Genomic DNA, 7,531 nt, shown 5'->3' on the forward strand with positions numbered 1-7,531 from the left:
TCATCAGAATGTTGAACAAGGTGTCCTTTGTCCAGATGAGTCGTTGTTTGGATTCAGAACGGCAAATTTCCCTCTTCATTTAGCATGGGCACTAGCCGAGTGGCACGGATCTCTCCAACGTAAACACAGTCAGAGAACGCAACACGGCAAAACTCCCGAAAAAATTTCAATAATCTGATTAAACTATATTGAAAAAACATACATTACGATGATTTGGTCACATGTATCAAAAAAAATCCGAGCCGGAGATAGTTGTCATCCATTACGGCAGCAAAACAGAAGGCAATCGCACTTCCAAGTCGCGCGCTTCAGAGTACCGGAAGTGGACGGTCACGTCAAAGAAATAGCTTTTATTCCACCCCAGACCAAGATAAACACAACATTTCTTCTCTCACATCATCTTGACACCCAGAGGAAGGCGTATGGAGTGTACGTAGACTCCTACGTGTCATGACCATGTATAGGCAGGAAGTTGAAGAGAGCATATATTTCTGACATTCTACTTCCTGGTCAGGGAAAGTGCTGCCAAATGAGTACTGTTTCACTCAGAGAAATAATTCCAACGGTTTTAGAAACTAGAGAGTGTTTTCTATCCAATAATAATAATAATATCCATATTGTACGAGCAAGAATTGAGTACGAGGCCGTTTGAAATGGGCACGATTTCACTGGCTACTCAATACTTTCCCTTGCAGCCATATTAAACAAGCCTTAGAAAGTTGGTTGCAATTTCAGTTTAATCCACCTGAAAGGACGGAACAAATAGTACAACAAATATTGAGGTTAAATTCAAATATAGTAATTGATAAAAAAACTGTATTTATCGAAGAAATGTTTAAAAAAGGTATAATTTTTGTGAATGATATCATAAATAGGACTGGTGGAGTAATGTCACACATGCAGCTAACACAGACATATGGAAATGTCTGCTCTACCCAAAATTACAACCAATTAATTGCAGCATTACCACAAAAAATGGAAGACGCAAGTAGAAGGGGAAAAAAGTAAGGAACTTGTATGTCGGCCCTATATTAAAGAACATAAATGGTTAAAGAAAAGTGTGATAAATAGAAACATATACCAATTTAATTTAAGGACCAAAAAACTGACAGCTGTGCCATATAAATTGCAAAATAGTTGGGAAGAGATTTTTGATGTACCCATTCCATGGCACATGGTTTATGAATTGATACGCAAAACAACGCCGGATTCAAAACTTCGAATTTTTCAATTTAAATTACTGTACAAAATTCTTGCAACTAATAGAATGTTATATATATGGGGGATACAATCTTCCCAGCTCTGCAGATTCTGCTGTGAGGAGGCAGAGTCACTAGATCATTTATTTTGGTATTGTCCGTATGTAGCTCGTTTTTGGTCACAGGTCCAGGAATGGCTGAAGAATTGCAACATTTGCGTAGAACTAACGCTACAGATAGCAATACTGGGGGATTTGAAAAGCCATAGTCAATCAATCAATAATATAATAATTATTTTAGCAAAAATGTTTATTTTTAATTTACAATCCGTGGAAGCTATGAGAATAGGAAGATTCAAATCTTTTGTGAAGCATCACAGCAAAGTTGAAAAATATATGGCAAATAAAAATCCAAAATGGATGATGTTGGAAGATAGATGGGAAGGGTTGAGTGGAGCTGAAGGGTGGGACTAATAACAAGATAAACAATGTAGGGCATACGGGATCTGTGAAATGTGTATAGGGGCGGAGCTTTTGTGAAATAGCACAGTTACAAGTGGAAATCAAACTGGATGGACAACAGAAATAGAGGAAGGACTAAGAACAAACAAGAGAGAACTATTATAAAGTAGACTGTGTCTGTAAAATGTGTATAAGATGTATAAATTGAAGGTAAAAACAGAAATGTTTATCAGTTTACTCCAATTGGGGGATCGGTGGTAGGGTTTGCGGGGAATAATAATAAAGGTATATTCTTTAAAAAAGTATGTATGTCTATATAGGTATGTGTATGTATATATGTGTATATGTATGCATACGTGTATGGATATATATATTTACCCAAAAAAATATGGGGGATTGGAAATGATGCAGACGATTACATTGGAAGCAACATTCTTTCCGCAATATTAAGCTGATCCACCCCTAAAAAAATAAATAAATAAATAAATAAAATTTAAAAAAAATAAAGTAAAAAAAAAAATAAAAAAAATAAAACTATCCATAGTCAAGATCCCACAAAGCACAAAGGGGAAATGGCTGCCTAAATATGATCCCCAATCAAAGACAACGAGAAACAGCTGCCTCTAATTGGGAACCACACCAGGCCAACATAGAAATATAATTACCTAGATGACGTGCCCTAGTCACACCCCAACCTAACCAACATAGAGAATAAAAGGCTCTCTATGGTCAGGACGTGACAGGTTCATCCTTGGGAGCAATTTCCAAACGTCTGAAGGTACCACGTTCATCTGTACAAACAATAGTACGCTAGTATAAACACCAAGCTTTGCTGCAGGAGGGACTGGTGTGCTTTACAAAATAGATGGCATCATGAGGGTGGAAAATTGTGGATATATTGAAGCAACATCTCAAGACATCAGTCAGGAAGTTAAAGCTTGGTCGCAAATGGGTCTTCCAAATGGACAATTACCCCAAGCATACTTCCAAAGTTGTGGCAAAATGGCTTAAGGACAACAAAGTCAAGGTATTGGAGTGGCCATCACAAAGCCCTGACCTCTGTCCAATAGAAAAGTTGTGGGCAGAACCTGAAAAAGCATGTGCGAGCAAGGAGGCCTACAAACCTGACTCAGTTACACCAGCTCTGTCAGGAGGAATGGGCCAAAATTCACCCAACTTATTGTAGGAAGCTAGTGGAAGGCTATCTGAAATGTTTTACCCAAGTTAAACAATTTAAAGGCAATGCTACCAAATACTAATTCAATGTATGTAAACTTCTGACCCACTGGGAATGTGTTGAAAGAAATAAAAGCTGAAATAAATCATTCTCTCTACTATTATTCTGACTTTTCACATTCTTAAAATAAAGTGATGATTCTAACTGACCAAAGACAGGGAATTTTACGAGGATTAATTGTCAGGAATTGTGAAAAACTGAGTTTAAATGTATTTGACTAAGGTGTATGTAAACTTCCGACTTCAACTGTATGTGTGTATATGTGTGTGTGTTACAGTCATCCATATATATATATCCATATATATATACACACTGCATTTGTAAAGTATTCAGACTACTTGACTTTTCCACATCTTGTAATGTTACAGACTTACAGGCTGACTACACCGCTCGCGTCCCTTGCGAGTTTAGAAATTTTAGAAATCTATTTTATTCAATTATTGCACCCACACTGCTCGCGCACGCCAACGAGCATCTGCGTTGCCAAGGGCTAAAATAGAATTCAGTTCTATTTCTGACGCAGATCACGCTGTAAGCTGTAGTCAATGAACAGCATTCTCACATAGGTGTTCTTTTTGTCCAGGGGAAAAAGGGCAGTGTGGAGTGCGATTGAGATTGCGTCATCTGTGGATCTGTTGGGGCGGTATGCGAATTGGAGTGTGTCTAGGGTGTCTGGGAGGATACTGTTGAAGTGAGCCATGACAAGCACTTCATGGCTACTTGTGCACAGGGACTATGGTGGTTCTTGAAACATGTAGGTATTACAAACTCGGTCAAGGAGGTTGAAAATGTCAGTGATGCCACTTGACAGTTGGTCCGCACATGCTTTGAGTACACATCCTGGTAATCCGTCTGGCCCAGCGGCTTTGTGAATGTTGACCCGTTCAAAGATTGTTTTTCACATCGGCTACCACGAGCGTTATTACAGTCATCCAGAACAGCTGGTGCTCTCTTGCATGCTTTAGTGTTACTTGCCTCGATGCGAGCATAAAAGGCATTTAGCATCTAGGCACTGGGTAGCTCGCGTTGGGGTTTCCCTTTGTAGTCCGTAATAGTTTCCAAACCCTGCCACATCCGACGTGTGTCAGAGCCGGTGTAGTAGGATTCAATCTTAATCCTGTATTGGCACTTTGCTTGTTCGATGGTTCGTTTGAGGGCATTGCGGGATTTCTATAAGCATCCGGATTAGTCTCCCGCTCCTTGAAAGCGGCAGCTCTAGCCTTTAGCTTGATGCGAATGTTGCCTGTCATCCATGGCTTCTGGTTGGGATATGTACGTACAGTCACTGTGGGGTCGACGTCGTCAATGCACAAGGTGGTGTACTCCTCAATGCCATTGGATGAATCCCGGAACATATTCCAGTCTGTGCTAGCAAAACAGTCCTGTAGTGTAGCATCCGTCTCATCTGACCACTTCCGTATTGTGCGAGTCACTGGTACTTCCTGCTTTAGTTTTTGCTTGTATGCAGGAATCCGGAGGATATAATTATGGTCAGATTTGCCAACTGGAGGGCGGGGGAGAGCTTTGTATGCATCTCTGTGTGTGGAGTAAAGGTGGTCTAGGATTTTTTTTCTCTGGTTGCTCATGTGACATGCTGCTAAAAATGTGGTAAAACTGATTTACGTTTGCCTGCATTTAAGACCCCGACCACTAGGAGCGCCGCTTCTGGGTGAGAATTTTTTTCATGGTTTATGGCCTTATAGAGTTGGTTGAGAGCGGGTGCCATTTGGGACGTAGATTTTCTTTTGTGGATTCTCAAATCAACAGTCAACAAAACCTTTGTTCTAAAGGTAAATGTGATGTCAGCTGTATGAGATAAGATTCCATGGCAGCTCCATGGACACCTAGGAATGCTCACTGACTTTAATAGTATGTATATAAGCAGAATGATATAGTAAGTACACAGTAATAAGGAGCTTATTGCACGTCAACACATCTGCGTCAATCTTTAGAAACCTTTACTCCTCCCTTCCCTTACCCATATTATAGGATGTTAACATTTTACGATGATCTATGAGAATGTATGAAATGCCTGTGTTTTATAAAGTGCCGTATAAATGATTCTGCTCTCTACTTAGCTATAAAAAAAGAGGCGCTTATTAAAATAGGTTTGACTTGTAAGGTAGGTTAGATTCCAGCCATTTACAGCCATTTTGTTGGATAATGAATCAAACGGTGAGGGCCATATTAAAGTTGTCCAGTGTAAACATTACCTCAGGTGGCGCAGGGTCTCCATTCAGAACATGATGGAGTTGACACTTATACCCCATGATCTGCTGGTTCTCTGTGAACGTGTCTCCTACCATTACAAGGTCATGGGCCGGTCATCCTGCTAGGCTAACACGTCTGTCTGTTGTTTTGTCTGTTGCTGTCTATTGCTGTAGCATCACCATGACGACAATCTCTACAGTTCTTGGTATGGGTATGATGCCTCTGGGTCTGTACATCTACACACACTCCTGTATGGAGACAGGCACCATCAGAATACCTTACTTTAATATTGGTAATGACCTTTTGGTTCTTTCACAGTTTAATAAATTGCAGTTTTATTATTTTTTGCCGCTTTGATGTTTTGAATCTTCTCTATCTTCAGACTCACTATTTACTTCTCCCTCTTTCTCTCTCTCTCATTCTCTCTCACGTTTTCCATCTGATTCTTTAACTTTTTAACATTGGAGATTGCAGTGTGATAAACTCTGTAGGTCAGAAATTGTAAGAATCTTCAAATGCATTGGAATGGAATAAAAGTTCACCAGCAGTCTATGATTAGGGCTTGAAACGAGGGCTACGTAACATGTTGGACATTTGGAGTCATACTTCTGGTCTGATGTTATTCAATATGTATTAGAGGCCATGTAGGCCTATGTATAAACATAGCATTTTTTTAGGCATCACTCTGATCACCTTGGTAGTCCCTGTAGCGTTGGGTGTTTTTGTGAACTACAAGTGGCCCAAAGCAGCAAGGAAGATCTTGGGGGTATGTCTAATCTGTCTACTTTTTAGTATTTTGTTATTGTCATGCTACAAATCCTCAGACACTGGCCCTTTACTGGCATCCCTGTCTGTCTATCTCACGCTCTCTGTAGGTGGGTACTGTGGTTGGAAGTCTTCTCCTGATGTTAGTAGGAATTGAAGGGGCTGTTCTCTACCGAGGCTCATGACATACAGACATCTCCATTCATTTTATGAGTCATCTTCCCTCTGATAGGCTACAGTGCCTTGTTCATCATCGCTGTCATCGTAAGGGAGCCATGGCAGAGGTAAGAGGTAAGAAAATATCAGGGCCCATATTCTCAAAGTGTCGTAGTGTATGAGTGCTGATCTAGGACAGGGGTCACCAACCTTTTCTGAGTCAAGATCACTTTCTGAGTCAAAATGCAAACTGACATCTACCTCTAAGATTTTCTAATTGTAAGACTTAAAAAACGTAAGCCTATGCAACATTAACCTATTAAAAACAGTACTGTATCAATGAGGTTTGTGCAGTAGGCTATAGGCTCAATACATGATCACTGCATATTGGTTTTAATTCAATTTCCCTGCCAATGCATTATTGTTCTGGCCATTTACAAAATATACGCTACCGTTAAAAAGTTTGGGTCACTTAGAAATGTCCTTGATTTTGAAAGAAAAGCAAACATTTTTGTCCATTAAAATAACATCAAATTGATCAGAAATACAGTGTAGACATTGTTAATGTTGTAGATGACTATTGTAGCTGGAAATGGAAGGTTTTTTATGGAATATCTACATAGGCGTATAGAGACCCATTATCAACTACCATCATTCCTGTGTTCCAATGGCACGCTGTGTTAGCTAATCCAAGTTTATCATTTTAAAAGGCTAATTGATCAATAGAAAACCCTTTCACAATTATGTTAGCACAGATGAAAACTGTTGTTCTGATTAAAGAAGCAATAAAACTGGCCTTTAGACTAGTTGAGTATCTGGAGCATCAGCATTTGTGGGTTCGATTACAGGCTCAAAATGGCTAGAAACAAAGAACTTTCTTCTGAAACTCGTCAGTCTATTCTATTCAATGCTAGAAATTGCCAAGAAACTGAAGATCTCGTACAACGCTGTGTACTACTCTGTTCACAGAACAGCGCAAACTGACTCTAATCAGAATAGAAAGAGGAGTGGGAGGCCCCGGTGCACAACTGAGCAAGAGGACATTAGAGTGTCTAGTTTGAGAAACAGACGCCTCACAAGTCCTCAACTGGAAGCTTCATTAAATAGTACCCACAAAACACCAGTCTCAAGAGGCGACTCCGGGAAGCTGGCCTTCTAGGCAGAGTTGTAAAGAAAAAGCCATATCTCAGACTGGCCAATAAAAAGAAAAGATGAAGATCTTGCCATGTTTGATAACAAGTGGCATATTATTAATAAGAAGCTCGGTTTCCTACTATAGGTAGTTGGCTGCATAGTGATAGCAACATTGCAACTCTGATGCAAGTACAATTCCCTTCTGCCTGGTAAGGGACCTCCTATATGTGCACATGTGCACCAACATTTTTTATGGGCATAATCATAGAATTACATATATGATTGGAACCTATTTCTTCCTATTCCAAAAAATAAGTGGTAAGCCTACCTGTTTGATAGACACAATTATGCTATCCATAGATGTCGGT

Source organism: Salvelinus namaycush, chromosome 31 (assembly GCF_016432855.1).
Source record: "Salvelinus namaycush isolate Seneca chromosome 31, SaNama_1.0, whole genome shotgun sequence".
In the NCBI taxonomy this organism is placed as follows: Eukaryota; Metazoa; Chordata; class Actinopteri; order Salmoniformes; family Salmonidae; genus Salvelinus; species Salvelinus namaycush.